The sequence below is a fragment of the Lissotriton helveticus genome, chromosome 2_1 (assembly GCF_964261635.1).
Source record: "Lissotriton helveticus chromosome 2_1, aLisHel1.1, whole genome shotgun sequence".
Taxonomy (NCBI): domain Eukaryota; kingdom Metazoa; phylum Chordata; class Amphibia; order Caudata; family Salamandridae; genus Lissotriton; species Lissotriton helveticus.
Genome location: NC_136059.1, coordinates 361,901,443 through 361,919,737, shown reverse-complemented (window position 1 = coordinate 361,919,737; position 18,295 = coordinate 361,901,443). Strand labels below are relative to the sequence as shown.

The 18,295-nt window shown below is 45.5% G+C and overlaps 1 protein-coding gene across 1 annotated transcript in view; it reads right to left on the bottom strand.

Moving 5' to 3' along the window:
• Positions 1–18,295, bottom strand: part of WDR70 (WD repeat domain 70) — a 1,775,496-nt gene that overhangs the window by 1,324,983 nt on the left and 432,218 nt on the right. The window lies entirely within an intron of this gene.

Here is an 18,295-nt window from a genome sequence, read left to right as displayed (position 1 = left end):
AATCGTATCAGGTCAGGTACCGCTCACTGGCGCGCAGGTGCTTCGTCCACGAGCTCGTCAGCTCCATGACTCACGGGAGTACTTTTAAATAAACAGCCGGATGTGTGAGTAGTGTGCGACCCCATCCGGATTTGTAATGTTAAAGCTCCCTCGAGCAGCTGGCTGACGAGCCTGGGACCCCGCACCTGCGCGCCTGTGTGGTACTTAACCTGGTAATTTTTGGCAGCCACCGGCAACCCAAGAAGATGGCCTAATCCCTGCTGATGAGGGGTAAATACCCCGAAACACGTGTACAGGGATGGCGAAGACAGCGAATACAGCAGGGATGACGCATCGCGGAACACGAACTACACTTACCACAGTCCTTAGGGGCGATCCCGCCGGTGTGTGAGTAGTGTGCGACCCCAGCCGGATTTGTAATGTTAAAGCTCCCTCGAGCAGCTGGCTGACGAGCCTGGGACCCCGCACCTGCGCGCCTGTGTGGTACTTAACCTGGTAATTTTTGGCAGCCACCGGCAACCCCAGAAGATGGCCTAATCCCTGCTGATGAGGGGTAAATACCCCGAAACACGTGTACAGGGATGGCGAAGATAGCAGGGAATCGAAAGATGACGCATCGTGGAACACGAACTACACTTACCACAGTCCTTAGGGGCGATCCCGCCGGTGTGTGAGTAGTGTGCGACCCCATCCGGATTTGTATTATTAGTAATGCAGCGCAGGTGCTCTTGTAAAATAGAGAAAGGGCAGGTACCCTCACAAAATGGTGGCCTGCCAACTGTCAAAGTTTTACCTCAGAGCTTGACCCATAGGTTAGTATTAGAGGGATCTTGAACCTTCCGGCCCATTCTAGTGACCTGGGCCTATGGTATATAAGGTCAGAACCTGGGCGGCCATTTTGAGCATCGTAGGGCTGGCTGGTGTGCAGGCTGTGGCGTCAGGGGGGATGGGACACTGAGAGGGTTGACTTCTCTTGAGGGTTGCTTCCTTGCCGCCGTCATCGCCCCTCTACCCGTAGACCTGGCCCTGCCTAGAGATTTTCCTGTTGAACCCTGCCCTGGTGTCTCCACAAAAAAGGAGGAACTGTCCCTTCACTGAGTGGCTTTGGGTAAAGGTTGGGGATCGTGCTGAGTGGAAAGTATTGCCCCTTTGATCTGTGGGAGTGAGAGCTGCCCTGAGGACGCTAGATAGCTCCGGGGGTAAAGAAGAAACTGTGAAAACTTGACCCCCCCCTTCTTCTCTAGCGATCCCCCCTCCTGTGCTGGCCGGTCCCCTCTCACCTGTGTCGAGGAGCGTTGGGCAGAGGTCACCTCCCTGTTTGGGACGATTCTGCTGGGGAACCGCTGAGGTGTGGAGGTCGTCTGACCTGTGATATTGGGGCTGGAGGTGCCCATGTGGGTGTTGCGACTCCCTTCCAGGGTGAGGAGCCGGTGGTAGATTCGCCGCCTGTACCGCTTCCTCTCGCTGAGGTGAATGTTGCTGAAGAGGCGGTGCAGCATTGAGGCGTCGTGTCCCCACCGCAGGCCCAGTGGAGGGCTCGTCAGCTTCACTAAGGGGCGGTGCGCCATTGAGGCGTCCCTTCCTATACGCAGGCCCAGAGGAGTGCTTGACGGCTTCCCTGAGGGGGCGGCGCCGCATCGCAGACGCCTCTCTCCCGCGCAGGCCCAGTGGGGCGCGGCTGTTCGGAGGAAAGGAGTGGCTGCCTTCGTAGGTGGCCGAACCAAGTCAATTTCAGTTGTGCATTGTAGCGGAAGCGTCCTCTCCTCTGCGCAAGCCCAACGTGTAAGTCGTCCTTGCCTGCGAGGGAGGAGACGCTTAATCAAGAGACTGCTGGAGTTGGTATAATCTTCCTCAGGTGCCTGTGACGGCTGAATCTGAAACTAATACCGTCAAGCCCACAAGTAAGCAGGGATCTGGGGGCTGGTGCGGGACACGAAATTGGAGCAATCTCCACGGGGCTAGTGGATGGCCTACTCTCTTGAACCCTGGTGACAGAGGTCATGTAGGCCAAGGGAGCCTAAACTGACAAAACTACCCTACTGGAACTAGGGATCTGCCATCCATAAAAACTGTTGCTGGCTCAACACTAAAGCTAAACAGAAGCCAGAGCATTACAGGTTACTAGATCAAATGCATGATACTGACTAAATTTAATGCCCGTTCTTGTTTTACCAGGAGTATATAATTCTGGCACCTGCTACATCAAGGCGTAGACCAACTTTACTAAGAGAGATATGCAATATGGTTTCTTTGCTGTAGTAATGCACAATCTTGCTTCCCTGAATAGATGTATTGTGTTTATTTCCTGCTTAATTTTATTTAAACTGCAAAAGTAACTGCCTGAAATTTAGAGTATTAAGTGGTTTTGCTGAATTCATTTCCTCTGGGGAACAAGATTCTTGAACTAAATGCAATGTTGGGTTCTAAATGATGCAGGTAATCAAATGTGGAAGTGCTTGATGTGTTTAAGTGATACATGCTTAACGGAATAAGTTAACCTAAGGAATTTTTATAAAGCATTTCTCATTTTTTCTAACAAGGTGTGGTGTCTTTTTTGGTGGATGGGCGCTGGGTTACTCTGGTGAGTGTGACACAAGCGTAGCACAATTGCCTTCAAGATAGGTCTATCACTCTGTGCCAGGCTACCCTAGGCGGTGTCTTTTGAGTTCTTTTGAGATTTATATGGAGTGACTCCTGTGAGTTGATACAGTGGTGTGTGATTGAGTCGATTGGTGATTTCTCCAAGTGAATTCTTCTGTTTATTATTGGTTCAAGGAACTCTGTCTCTTGGAGTAGTATGCCCATCTCTCCCTTTTTATAGACAGTCCACTTTCTTGCCACAAAAAGGCATACATCGAAGGGCATATTAATCATGAAGCCTGAAAGTCTAGAGAAAATCTAGTGGGATGCCATTCAGGTATGCCTGCTGATGAGCACACTTGCTTTCATGGTGCGGGCAATCAAATTCATGGAACCCAGTCAAGAATGTAATATCTACTTCACTGTGTCCTGGCTATCTTAACTGATTGTGCTAAGGAAACAAGAAGTCCTCTGGGAACACCAGTAGAATCTCGCATACAATTTCCATATAGAATTAAACAAAAAGAAGCATTTAAAAAGGACAGTGCAAATGTGCCAGAGGATAAGGATTTCTGGAAAACTGGATTAACACATTATGACTCCCTGCCCAAAGGAACAGAAAGGAAAGCATCTGGGTTAACTTTATATGAGGAGGATAGCACCACTAGGCTCTCAGGCATAGCGATTTGTGTAAAGAACTTTAGTACACCAGGTGCTTATCTATAGCGTTTAACAATGGAATGGCTAACACCCAGACTGAAAACAGACTAAAGCAGGCTGTTTTAATCAGGGTCAACTCAATGTCTTAATGAAAAATTACATTTGTAAAGCGCATAGACTACCCGTAGGCCTCGCAGCGCTTTAACTGAAATCCTAGGATGATTAACAGGCATTACTGAACAGGTGGGTCTTTAAAAGCCTCCTAAATGCCATCCGGTTATTGTTTTCTCTGAGGATAAGCGGAAGAGAATTCCATATTCTCGCAGCATTGTGTGAGAATGAGCGGCCGCCCCAGCGAGCCTTGTGTATCTTGGTCGTGGTGGCTAGTTGCAATGAACTTGAGTGCAGAGCTCTGAGGGGAAGGTAGGGGGTAGCTAAAGGGTGCATTATGGCTGGACCAGTTCTGCGGATTGCTTTCTGAACAAGACACATAGCCTTAAATTGTACCCTTGCTGCCACAGGGAGCCAATGTAACTTTTTTAAGGCATTTTTGGCCGACTGCCAGCGAGGAATTTGAAAAAGCAGCCGGGCCGCACATTTTGAGTGACCTGAAGTTTATTGATCACTGCCACCGGGGCTTCCAAATAGAGAGCATTACCATAATCCAGGCGTGAGAGTATCAGGGCCTGGTTCATGACTCTCCTCGCCTGGAATGGGAGCAGGGGGAGTACCTTCCGGAGCATTCTCATCAGCCCGAAACAGATAGATGCAGTTTTGGTTGCCTGAAAAGTAAAATCCAGCGATTTATCGAGCCAAACTCCCAGGCTTTTTATCTCAGATTTAGGGAGAGGGGGGTGGCCCAAACAAGTGGGCCAGAAGGGGGTCAGACTGGTAGGTGGAGGGTTGCCCAGTAACATGACCTCCGTCTTCTCTCCATTCAATCTGAGACAAGAAGATTTCATCCATTTGGCCACTGCTTCTAAGCATGAGCTCAGTGTGCTAGACGACCCCTCAGAGTGGTCTAATGAGACCACCAACTGAGTGTCGTCTGCGTAGGTGACAATACGGACGCCAAATGGATGAACTATCTCCGCTAGGGGCCTCATGTAGATGTTAAAAAGTGTGGGGCTCAGGGCAGAGCCCTGAGGAACCCCACACTTGAGTGGCTGTTTGGTGGATACAGCCTCGCCCTCAAACACCTGGAAGAAGCGTTCATCCAGGAAGGAGGCCGATACTCCCATGCCCTTCAAGATATGTAATAGGGTAGCATGGTTAACCGTGTCGAACGCGGCGCTGAGGTCTAATAATATGATGGCCGCTTTCCCTCCCTGGTCCAGCACCGTTCTTGTTTCTTCGGTAACTGCTAGCAAAGCTGTCTCAGTCCCATGTTGGGGGCGTAAACCCGTCTGAGAGACGCTTAGCAGACTATTGGACTCCAAATAGTCTACTAGGATGTTGTTAATATGTTTTTCTAGCAGTTTACTCGTCCAGGGTAACAGGGAGATGGGGCGGAAGTTGGCTAGATTGTTTTGGTCTAGTGTGGGCTTTTTTAAAAGACCCCTGACCATTGCACACTTCCACCCAGTCGGAACTATGCTCATGGCAATTGAGGTGTTAAGGACGTCAAGAAGAACTGGTCGAATGACATCCATAGCCAGAGTGAGAAACTGGGGGGGGGTGCTGGGTCACTAGGAGAGCCTGATGTAACTTTAGAAATTATTTCCTTTATGGAAGTGGAGTCCAAGGGGGTGAAACTTTCCAGCATACAGGGAGCTGGGGTGATTGGGCAAGCTGTAGTAGCAATCTCCAATTCAATTCCATCGGTGGAAAAGGAAGAGTAGATGGTCTGAATCTTCTGGAAGAAGAAGGTTGCTAAATTATTACAGCGAGCTAATGCCCCATCTGATGACATTCGCTCGGGGGGAAGGGAGACCAAAGATTTGGCTATTTTAAAGATTTCTCTGGGAGCATTGGCTGCCAAATTAATCTTTAAATCGTAAAACTGGGCTTGGGCAGATTTAATTTCCTTTTGATATAGCCTAATTGCGGCTCTGTAATCAGATTTCCTAATCTGAGAGCGATCTTGTCTCCATGCTCTTTCAAGTTTGCGACAAGATAGTTTCATTTCTCTTAGTCTAGGAGTGTACCAGGGGGCTACTTTTTGCCTCTTTATAGAGGGCAGAGGTACTTTCGGGAGTACTAAATTAAGGGAGTTAGTAATCCAGTTATTAAAAATAGTGTTGGCTAAATTAGGATTTGTGACCTCAGGAGGTTTAGATTCAACAAGTGCTGATTCCCATTTGGGGAGGGTAAGCGTAGCCCACTTCCTACCCCAGTGTTTTTTTGGGTCTTGTAAAGGGAGGGAATTGGTAGTAGTCCATGAAAATGGTATAAAAAAATGATCGGTCCAGGGCAATGGAACAGGCGATTCAGTATTTAAATTGTCGAGGGTACTATAAATGTGATCTAATAGATGACCTTTTATGTGAGTAGGAAGGAATCCCTTTTGAGCCAGGACAATAGCTTGAAGATTCAATCGAAGACTGTTAGCTGCTGAGTCGAGTGGGTCATCTAGGTGGAGATTTAAGTCGCCCAGCACAGTAAAATTAGCCGATGTAATCACTAAGTTGGCAGCTAGATCAGTCATATTCGAAACAAACTGGCCGATCGTTCCAGGCGGTCGATAGACCAGAAGGCCTGAAAAGGTGTTAGTAGGGGATAGTTCTAAGGTGAACATTAAGCTCTCGCAAGCTGACGTGGTAGAGGGGGTGGTACGACACTTATATTGTTCTTTATAAATAATGGCTAACCCTCCTCCTCTACCCGTATTGCTATCGGATCTCTTCATTGTATAGCCCTGTGGGGTAGCCCAAATTGTAGTAGGATCGGCTTCCAGCTGGAGCCAAGTTTCCGTTAAGAAGAGGGCATCAGGTTTAAAGATTTTCTATTAACATGGCCAACTCTATATGGTGTTTGGGCATTGATCTGCAATTAAGAAGAAGCAGCTTCCAGCTGCGATAGGTAGCGTGGTTCCCTGTGGTTTTAAGGGATGCTTTCCAGTCGCAGTGTTTACAACGGCTCTTGCTATCTATAGGGCGTACTGAATGCAGACAGTAGGGGTTAGTAGCTAATCTAAGGGCATGTAAACATTGGGAATCATAAGTAATCGGATTGCCCACCATAATTCCAGAGATCGTGGGATCTGGGAGCGGTTGGACGCGGACTGGCGCAGACTGGCTTCCCTTAGGCGCCTCTTCGGCGCCTCTTCGGCGCGTCTACGGCGCTCCCGCTGCGCGTAACCGCTGCGCGATAAAGACAGGGGATTAAATAGATTGGACTGAGGGAAGACTAGAGCGTCACCCTACTCAGATGGCCGCCCGCAATGGCACCACCGGGAAGTGAAGGCGCTCTGTTCTCCCTCCACAACAAACATCATGAATCGCTGCGGTGGACCGGGGAGTCAGCGCACAGTATGCTCGAGAATACAAACAATTTTTAAAAAGCAACGAGGTTAAAATCCCTAGCAGCAATGAGAGTTCTCATCCAGCGCTAGCGCAGTGATGTTTAGAATCAGTTATGATCGTGCGCGTCGGCGCTAGGCTCTTAAGTAGTCAAGGCTAAGGGAAGACTAGAGCGTCACCCTACTAAGATGGCCGCCCGCAATGGCACCACCATGAAGTGAAGGCGCTCTGTTCTCCCTCCACAACAAACAGCATGAATCGCTGCGGTGAACCGGGGAGTCAGAGCACAGTCAGAGCACAGTATGCTCGAGAATGCAAACAATTTTAAAAAAGCAACGAGGTTAAAATCCCTAGCAGCAATGAGAGTTCTCACCCAGCGCTAGCGCAATGATGTTTAGAATCAGTTATGATCGTGCGCGTCGGCGCTAGGCTCTTAAGTAGTCAGGGCTGAGGGAAGACTAGAGGGTCACCCTAAAGGCAAAAAGGGGCTCAGACGTAGTGGACACAGGATGAAAGATTTCCATAATCAAATCAGCTTTTCTTTACCCAGTTGGAAGAGGCAGCTTAAACAATTCTGAAGTTCTCCTTATACTTACAGCAAATGAAGCATTCTTTTAAGCATGATGACCAAGTGGAAAAACATAAACTGAATCAAACTCTGTGTCAAGGTCACTGACATGCTGTAGGTCGAGACAGAGGTCAGCATCAATATAATTTGGAGAAAGTAAATTGCCTGCCTCCTCATCTTAATCTTCATCGTGTAGCACTACCTCGGACATCTGAATGGCATTGGAATCTGAGCCCAAATTGGCTTCTGTCCTCTGAAAACTTTGATGTTGACGAAGTGGAGCAGCAGGGGAAAGCTGTGCTGTACTGATTTTGCAGCACAACATGGGAAAAAACACTGTAGAATATGTGCATCCTAAAGTGCAACTGTCGGATCATTGTTGCTGGAGCCTATGGCAGTGCCAATGCAGCAACAAACCACAAGGACTCTGGTAGAGGAGTGGGAGCATGGCCCAGTGCTGGTGGCAGAGCAACCTGTATGCACCATGGAGGAAACACCAGTAAAGGTGTCTCTGGAGGTCCTGACTCTTTTGTAAAGCGAGAGGTATCCCAGAGGGAACCAGAGCAATGTTGAAAATTTGTTACACAATCTCTTAAGGGCCGACACTGGCCCCGAAGTATACAACGGCTTGGTGAACTCCAGACAAACTGTCTCAAGAATCAACATGGGCTCCAAAGAGAAACATGAAGCTGGAGAGGAGTTTCTTGAACACCAGGAGTTCAAAGCTTTGTGAGGGGAAATCGACAGAAATAAAGAGAGGTAACTTCACTTTTTAAAAAGTTGAGGACTCCAGTTCCATGTAGTGAAGTGTGAAAGGTCATTTTGAAATTATCAACACGTAGGCCAAGTATTGGGTGAATTTGTAAGTGACAAAAGTCTTTTTTTATACACCAAGACATCAGACAATGTTATCAGCTGATTACAAAAGATTCAATCTTCACAGACATGTTATGGAAACACAGGCATATGAAACAATGGAGAGGGATATGTAGGATTGTTCTGTGGTGAGTAGTAGAACTACATTTCTTCCTGGTTATTCTCCAATCAAAATGCAGCCTTTTGTTACTGGATAGTGGTTAGATTTAGTTTCCCTTAGCATTCCCAAGGTGGGAGAAGGCATCAAACAATGGCAGAGCAGTGACTGTGACGCAAAAAGATATATACTCATTGAGGAGTTCACGAGTTGATGTTCATACCCACCAACAAATAGAAGGGTGCAACAACTTCTGGGTTAACTGCAAAATGAATCAGACTTGGATAACCAATTTATTATTAATAATGTTTCATAAAGGTTAGTTCCCCTAGGAATTTTTGAGCAGCGGTAAAAAAAAAATTGCTGAATGAAATAACATCAAACGTAACAGAAAGTCAGAACTTTATTCAGACAGTATGCTTCTGGAAATTCACTTTTTACAGAGGTACTCTGTGGTCATGAAGGAGGTAAAAAGATAGCTGGACACTTGGCATCCAGATATGCTCTGATTGGCCACTGTAAAAGGGGACTAGTCAATTCTAATTGACTTGCCACAACCTGAACAATATGTCGTTGCAGCCATTACAGGACTCGGGGACAAAGAACCCATTGAAATGGATGGTAGTGAATGCTAGTTGTTGAGAGTCATAAAAAGGAGCCCATATATAGGCTGATAACAGATTGTAATCACAATATAAATTATTTGTTGGTGCTACCAAACTAATTTTAGGAATTCTGGTATGTTCTAAGGTGATTTTACCCTGTGAAAAATACTGACCCTCTGTTTTCGCTCATGATTTTCTTATAGAGGTTATGGAAGGGGCTCCAGAAGCTTAAGGGAAGCCACAAAGAGTATCTTCTTCAGCCTTGTGAGAACAAAGTCTAATACGCTGAGTAAACTGTGTAATTCCAACATCCGCAGCTGCCTATCAGTTGATTTCCTAGTGTTCTATTGCAGCTTCCAACAGTGTTTGAATGCACAACTAGAACACCAATTTTATATTTCCTTAAATTTTAATATGCACCTTCCTGTATCTGCACTTTAGAATGGCCTAGAGATTAGGCAGAACGTATTGCTGTGTATGCTACTTGCTGCTCAGGGTTGCTTATAAGCCCTTTTTGAGCTCTTGCACTTTTGTCGCTGTTCAGATTCTATGAGAGAAAGCTTTATCCATGTATATGTGCTCTTTTAGTATTTTGCATCTTCCTAACACAACCTGGATTTTGTATTCTCTTCAATGTTTTGCTACGTGCTGCATAACCCCTTCCCTGCTTATGACGGAACCACGCCATCATGAACCACGGGCGGCATGTGCTCCTGATGGCTTGGTTCCGTCATGCTGCGGCCGCTCCGCCCATGCAGCACTGATTCCCTGCCTGTGAATTAGTGAGTGGGAGGAGTCGTGACGGAACCACGCCGGCATGAGCACAGCTCGCCCGTGACTCATGACGGCGTCGTTCCGTTACGAGCATGGCGGCGCAGCGCTCACCCCCCAGAGCCGCGGCGGAATTACCAAGGGGTTAATGTCGCTTATAAGCACATGCACTTTTGTTGCGGTTTAGATTCTACGAGAGAAAGCTCCATTCATATACATGTACCTTTCCAGTACTTGCAGCTTCCTAACCCGACCGGGATTTTATATTCTCTTCAATTAAATTGGTCTGTAAGCTTAGCATTTTTATCATATCTTATTTGATATATCGATTGCCGTTTTTTAAAATTCCAAATGAAACTATTTTAGTAACTGCATTTGTCTAACGCGGCACCAATGGAATGTTTTGTATTTTTAACTGTGTTTTACTAATCAATATGTATGAATTGTTATTATGCATCTTTTATGTTTTTTTCAACGAAAATAAAGATTAATGAATCAATGAACTAGAGTGCCAACATTCTGTTTCATGACAAAACTGTAGCACATGCAGCTCTCATCATTCACTTCTATAGGAAAGTATATAATTGCTTTCCAGGGTCCATCTCTCTAGTAAGTGACATATCTAGTTTTCAGCAAATACCATTTTTAATAGAAGACACCGAAACAGAGGATCTTATTTTCCAGGTCTGCTATCTAGAGGAAGTTACAGCTGTCTGTAACCAAGGCTCTACTTGTGTACTTCTATGCAACAATGTAAAATCCCAAACAATCTTAAACTTTGGCAAGTCTTCATGGTGGGAAAAAGAATTCAGCCAGAACCAATGGTCTTTACAACTTTCACTCTCATCATCACCCATCTCGCAAGATGCAGCTCTTTAATGTCAATGTCACACATATGGCAACAATAGTCAGAAACATGTATTCCTAAATCCACCAAAATGGAGGCGACAATAAGCACACAATGGGAATCTTAGCCAATAAGTACTTTGATGCGGTCTCTTAATGCCTGGAAACTATAGAGAATTGTATGTCACACTGCTATTTACACTTAAAACGCCTAACTTCTCCATCCAAAGCTGTATTGCTGCCATGCTGCAAAGGTGATCTGCCAAAGCTGGTGGTTAGTGCACAATAACTGGGTACCACGCTCAAGTGGAAATGTCACCTTGACTTGCTTATTTATTTGAAAGTTGTGAAGGAAGTTAATGAACACCTGTGTGCTAAATGACCAGAAGACTTCATTCTGTAAGTTCACTCATAGAATATTACACAGGGCCTCGTTATGTCTATAGTTCTGTAAATAAAGACACACTGAAAGGCGTTCTGAAATCATCTTCATGAAATGTATACTACAAACTGCCAGACTCACCCCAGCAACACCTGCTGTTACAACCACATCATCGTTGTTCAATCTCCCAACATTATTCCGACAGTGTGCCAAAAGATACACATCCTTTCACGGAAACACACAACAATATCTTGAAATCAAGTTTATGCTTTTCGGCGGCTCTTGTGCATTACGTAGCAAAGAATCCAAGTCTTGAAATTCCATACTGTGAAAGGCAACAACGTGCAAGCCCATTATATTGGGTTACACCCTGAGAATCTGGAATACTTTACCAGTTGAGGTCAGCCTGACCGAGTCACCAGCCTTCATGCATTCAGAAAGAACCCGAGCTTTACTTTTGAAAAACATTCCTTGGGAACAAGCCTTTCCTTCTAATGCTGAATTCATTCCAGTGCAACATCTCCGTACACACATGAGGTCGGTCTCTTCTGGCACTCAGACCGCGTCTCACGGCGCCCAATGGTCCAATTACATGAAAATGCGTCTTACATTATTCCCACCCATCTTGAGTCAAGCCAGCAATTTTGACCATTCCCTGGTTCCTCCGATCCACGTCAATACTGAATTTCAATGATTTTCATGCAATTTTTTTAATCCATATTCTACTGATTATCATTTAACTGTGCTAATTTATTTTCGATCCCTTGTATATGTGCAGCACTTTGAGGTCAATAATGGCTCAAATTGTTGTATGAAAAATAATTCTGCAAACGTCTATAAGATGGTCACCTCACTTGATCAATACTTTTAGAAATTATTATATGTGTCAGTCACCTTGGTTTAAAGGAAGGAAACGAAGACTAAATGCACAAAACTGTCCTATTAAGTTTTGTAACACCATGTCTGGTGGTTACACTAGTTAACTGCAGATTCTTAACCTTTTAAATACCCAGGGTTGTAGACTGGATCCGGACATTTTTACCCAAAAGTTCCTTCACGCTTGGAGGAGGCCATCGGACTCTGTGATTGCCTTGTCCCACCTCTAAAAATATACAGGTGCATATAAGCACACATATATGTGCCAATGTCAGTTACCAAGCTATCTTCCACGCCCACAGACACGAAGCAAATGGCAAATGATTGTTCAACAACTAAAGTTAGACATTCTGATCTAGATGACGTTTAGTCCAAAGCACTGCCACTAGAGTAGGAGGTGAGGAATTTCTGGTTACGTGGATTATCCACTAGAAAGACCTTAAGAAAGGTTAAGTGACTTTTTTTGATGGGTATTTCTAACCGGCGGACTGAATTGGTACATTTCGTTCCTTGTGGGCCAGAGAGTCGATATAGTAATGTCTGGTGAAGGTATACAGATAACCAAGCAGCAACTTGGCAGATGTTTAATCCAGAAAAACCCCCAGCAAGGCTAGAGTTGCAGCATTTGCATTGGTGAAATGAGCCTGCAGGCCCTTAAGAGACTCCTTGGCTAAGTCGTAGCAGGGTTAGATAGATAGATAGGACAATCCACCTGCACACGGTTCTCTTCCAAACTGCTCTCCCTTGCTCCGCACCGGCCAATGCAACAAAAATGTAGTCATCCATTTGATTCTCTTCAATCCTATAAATCGGAAACTAAGACCAACCTATGAAGCCTCTCTTCCTCCTCCAAGCAGTGAGGCAGAAATAAAAAAAACAAGGATGATGATAGACTGCCTTACATGGAATGGGAATGCCACTTTCAAAACAAAGGAGGCCTTGCTCATCGGTACCAAACAGTGAGGAAAGGGCCGTTTCATCTGAAACACAAATCTTGTCCGAGAGACATCCTAATTTTGGGCCCACTGAAGGCCCACCATTGGAATGGAACATTCGTTACACTACAGAGCCTACATTTGCATCTGGTTATGAGGCACCAGCAGGATGCATGAGTCCAGAAGATCAATACGCCTGAGAATGTTCTGAGCTGGAAAACAGGCAGAAGGTTGAAACATCAGTATCAGAGACTGAATGTCCAGGTCTTGCTGCGAGGGCAGAACTGTTTTGCAAGCCACTATGCCCAGGAGAGCCCCTATAAAGGGAATCCTCTGCACCAGCTTAAGATGGGATTTTGGTACTCTGATGGAAAACTCCTGGGGAGTCAAAGCTGTAGTCGATCTTAGTTAGCCCACGACTGATTGAGGTGAGTCCACCTTCAACAGCCAGTCATCGAATTATGAAAATACATGTAACCCTGGCCTAATAAGATGGGCTGCAGTCACCAACATTTGCGTCTACTTGCTACTCTTCTGTCCAGTTGGGCAGATGTGAGGCCAAAGGACCGGAAGGTAAAAAGAAAGTGTCCCACCACGACACTGCTGCCCATAACACCACTGAAACAGTCTGTGTTGTACAGCTTGGCCCGCAAGATGTACTTAGCCACATCTTGGTCTTCATGCCCGGTCTGCAAAAATATTATGAAACTGATCTGGGAGTATAGGCAAGATCTTGCTCGCTGTGACCAAGAAGGAAAGCATGTCAAGTCTGAAAATACAAACTGCATTCAAGGGCCTGGAAGTCACACTGGCATAGTAAAATACCCTACTTTCGTAGTGCATCAATGCCTTTCGATTCCTGTCCATGTGACTGAGTAGGGAAGGCATTGGGGTTTGCAGTACTGGCAGACGCCTGTGTCACTATGATCTCAGGTGTTTCACGTTGCACCAAGTTGGCTGGATCCCCAAGGGCAGACTTGTTGCATCTGACTATTAGACTACTAACTGGTGGCACCGAGCAAATCTTGGCCAAATTCGCCACAAAAGAATTTTTTTTGTTAAAAGGCAGCAAAGGGTCCGAGGTGGAAGGACCTACTTATATATTTTTCCATGAGCAGGTTTCCCTTAGACTCCAACGTAAGCAACTTCAACGCCTATACTCCATGGCCATGCGTACCAATACTGCGAAACAGAAGCTCTCCTCAGTAGACCAAGGACAAGTCCAATTCAATGTTAGGTGAAGTATCTAGAGCACTAGCACTTTGAAGGTCAAGCTATAGCCCAGCATAAATTTAGTGATGGGGAGCAAATCGACCACGTCATCATCATCCTCCCCGAGTGTGTTTAAGTACTTTATTTGATTTTTTTAAAAATCATAAAAGGGTAGACTTACCACCATGCAAGCAGTATTTACATCATAAAAACAACACAAAATAAACTTTAAATCAAGTTAAAAGTTGATATCATTGAAGGGGAGGAGTGACAGCGCACTATATGTTCTATAACAGCGATGTGGGAGGGATTTAGGAAAGGGGACCCTTTCTAGGTGGCTTCGCAGGCTTACGGGGCAGGAGGTGCATGATACTCCACGTTAGAGGCCTACGTGATTGGATACAGAATGGACCCTGACGGGGAATGATGTGCTTACGCCAGGCTCTATCATGGGACACCTAGGGAAGTTGCTTACGGATGATCAGTATTCAATTACGAAATGACCACACTCTTGTTCCTAACAGTTAATTTGTTTGTTTATTTGGTTGAAAAATGGGAAATCAAAAACAACTAATGCCTGGAATACTGCGGTAACTGCCGCGCCATGTTATTGTGACACCTGTACTGTGATATGTATTGATGAATAACCTTTGGAAATCTGTGTTGTGGTCCATCGAGAACTCGACCACGAGATAGCGGCCGGCCCATCGGGTTGTAGGCATTCTGCAGTGTAACTGAATGATGCAATAAAAGTTTTTGCTTTTAAAAAAAAAAAAAGTTGATATCATGCTCTACAAAAGTAGCAGAAAAAAGGTCTAAAAGGAAAAGGATAAACAAATGATGTGAGTTCTTGCAGAGGACACATTAATTTTGACTCATGATAAAAGGAAAAAGTTTAAAAGAATAATGATTATACAAACCAAAAGGCTCGTTATTTTTTTACGAATAATACAAAAAGACAACCGTTTGCAGGAAAGGGGGGGAGTGGAAAAGTCTATGGTCTGCCAAAGCCTGGTCTATTGTCCGGAGAACTCTTTGGGGGGTGCTTTTTTTTCCAACTCTATGGCGGCGAGGTTCAAAAATGTTATGGTTTTACATGAGAGTTCTATCCAAGAACCGCTTAGGCATCTTATTACCGCCGCCCTGCAAGTTCTCACCTGGGCTTCTCTTAAGAGAGATCGAAGAAGCGTTTTTCTTAGATTTTGAAGTGCAGGGCATATGCATATAAGATGCAGTAAAGACTCTGCGCTGTTGCCACAGAGGCGGCACTCGGGAGTTGCCCACAGCCGTAGCCATTTGGGAGTGAGGTCTTTGGACGAGAAGCAACCCAGCCTTAAAAGGCTTAGTTTCCTTTTATAGTGGTCCCTGAAGCATTCTTTCAGATAATCCTGTGGTTTTAGGTAGGTATATGACGGCAAAACGATCCAGGCATGGCTTTTGCCAGCCACTGCTGCTTTGTCCATGAATAGTGATGATTTTTTGACTGCTTTCTTGGTTATCAGTTTGAAGGCGTAATATGTCATGGGCAGACGCCAAGATTCTTCTAGTTTTAATGTCTCCAAAGCTTGCCTCAAGATCTTGTATGTTGAGTCTGGTAGCCCGGCCTGTTTTTCGACTTCTAACCAGCATAAGTGGGCCAGGGATTCGTCTTCTGCGTCCCTCATACGTCAATAATATTTGGCGAGTGCTCCTTGTCTTGCTGGGAGCTGGTTAGTGAGACCGAACTCCAAACGAATTTGGGCTTGCGAAATATGTCTCGGGATTGAGAAAAGAGTTTTAAACAGCCTAGATTGGGCGAGATTTAACGCTGTGGCGTCCCGGATTGCCAGTAGTTCAGAGCCGTATGTCAATGATGGCAGAAATTTGGCGGCTACGATGTTAAGGATGTGGCCGGTGGAATGACCTTTTAATTGCTTTTGAACAGTTTTGAAAGCAAATTGAAGCTGCTTTGCTTTGGATTCCCCATGTTCTAGGTGCTGTTTAAACTTTAAACGGTGGTCCAGTAAGATTCCCAGGTATTTATAATGATCTACCTGGATTAAAGGGGTAGAATTTATCCTCCAGACGAAATATTTTTTTTTTTTTCCGGAACCACCGAAGCATATGATGTTAGTTTTCTTTAGGTTTGTAATCAGTTGTGCGTTCGCGAGGTACTGCGACAGTTTGGAGATCAAGCGTTGTAAACCGATGGGGGTTTTTGAAAGGAGCACAATGTCGTCTGCGTATTGGAGACTTGTTATAGGTGAGTGGGCCAATTTTGGTGGGTCTCCCTGGATGGTGCTTAGGTCACTTTCTAGGTCTGCGGTATAGATGTTAAAGAGGCTGGGGGCCAGAACGCAGCCTTGTTTTAAACCGTTGGTTGTATGGAATTTCCTTGTCAGGCGTCGCCCATCTCCTTTTTTCACTTGGACCCAAGTATCTGTGTATAGCTCGATAATTGCTCCCAACAACTTTGGCGGCACGTCCCAGGCTTTCATTTTGGCCCAAAGATTAGATCTAGGCACTTTATCAAAGGCTGCTTTTAGGTCCAGAAAACAAGTGTACAGCGGGGTGGAGTTATTGATAGCTTTGTTAACGAGGAGGGTTAACGCTGATAGATTTGTCAAGGTGCCCAGTCCTGGCCGAAAGCCTGTTTGTGTCCGGGGAATTATCCCTGTACTGCTCACCCAGGATTCCAGTTCTGCCAACAAGTTGGAAGCGTAGATCCACGTCTATTAAGGCTATAAGCCTGTAGTTGTTAGGGTCTGAGCGGGACCCGGATTTATGGATAGGATGCAGAATGCTGCCTCTCCATGATTCGGGAATGTTTCCGGTCTTTAGAATCTGACCAAATAAAGGTGTTAGTTGACTGGCCCAAAATGATGGGTCTTTCCTAAATAAGGCGTTGGGAAGTCCGTTTGGACCGGGCGCTGCGTCTGCTCTCAATGATTTTATAGTATTTGAGACTTGCTTTTGTGAGAACAATTCCATGTCTCCTGTAGTCTTTGGTGTCGGTAAATTCCCAGTGATTTTTGGAACTGGCATTTTACTCGGGCTGGACCGGAGAAGCTCCACAAGATGCTCGATGTTATTGTCCGTAGGTGAATTGTACGAGGAGTTGTACAAATGGTCGATGTGACTACTCCAGAGCTGGTCCATCATGTCTGAGTTAAACTGGCGATGTTTGCCATTTAGCATAAAGTTTATTTTTGCCCAAAAATCTTTCGAATTCTGCAATTTGCTTGCATGGAGTATGGAGCACGCTAGTTTTTCCCTGTGCTTTCGCTTTGCCAGATTAATCTCTCTTTTTAGTTCTTATTTTAGAGATTCGATTGTATTCAGCGTGGGCTGTGAGTGCTCCCCGAGTGGAACATGTTCAAGACCCTGGATTCCTTCGTAATGAGAACCGAAAATTGCTTCAAGGTCTCTGTAATACTGGGTGGAGGAAGAGGTACTGTATGGAATTCCTCTCAGACCATAGCCTGCAAATAGTGATCTTGTAACGTGGCATAAGCGGATATCTAGTCAGACTCAGTTCAGATCAAAAAAAGGCTGAGATCTAATCAAACCCAGTTCTGGATCAAAAACCGGTGCCAGGGATGGATAAGAAAACCAGCACATCTGGAGCAGCAGCCGATGGTTAACTGGTCAGAACCAATGAGGCCTGCAGCAAAGGAATAAAAGCATGGCCTGGTCAAGAGGGGTCAGTCAGCAATGGGGAAGGCCCTGCCTTAGGATGTCCGACAGATCCACTGGGCCCAAAGGAGAACTAGAAAGACCCAGAACCATTTTTGAAAAAGCTGCAGCATTGCCCATTTGAAGGTCTCAATCTGCTGCCGAGTTGTCAATTGCCTGGAGAATTCAGGGTATATTGACATCTGTATCGAAATAGGCTCAGAAGCTAACCACCCTGGCAGAGTCGGGTCTTTGGAACATAGTCTGAGTGACTTCTCCCTGGAGCGGGAGTGCTGGAAGGGAGTGGAATACATTTTGAATGCTGCAACAAGACTTTTCTTTTGACTTTGTCTTTGACTTACAAGAGGACGGTGAACTGGGCCAGACTGTACCTGCTGCATGTGCTAAGGAATAGAGTTTTGCATCCCTGATTGGCCTTTGGCTGCATCAGGAGGTATTTGTTGCGGGGCTTGAGTCATGCTTGGATCCTAAGCTCCATTGGCAAATGTCCCGTGGCTGCGTGACCAACAGCATCTTACTGCATGTGCGGCATGCTTTAAAACAGGACTATAAGTGAAAAATATCCCAAGCACACAGAGTCATTTAGGAATAACAATTTGGAAGTCAATGAAACATTGGGAAAGTTTAGAGTGGCGCTCTAGATCCATATCGAAGGGCGGGGAAAAGAAGGAACTGATGTGAGGAGGCTCACTTCCTGAAGCAGAATGAAGCCACTGTGAGCTCCACTTCCTGTTGCACTTGAGCGATTACA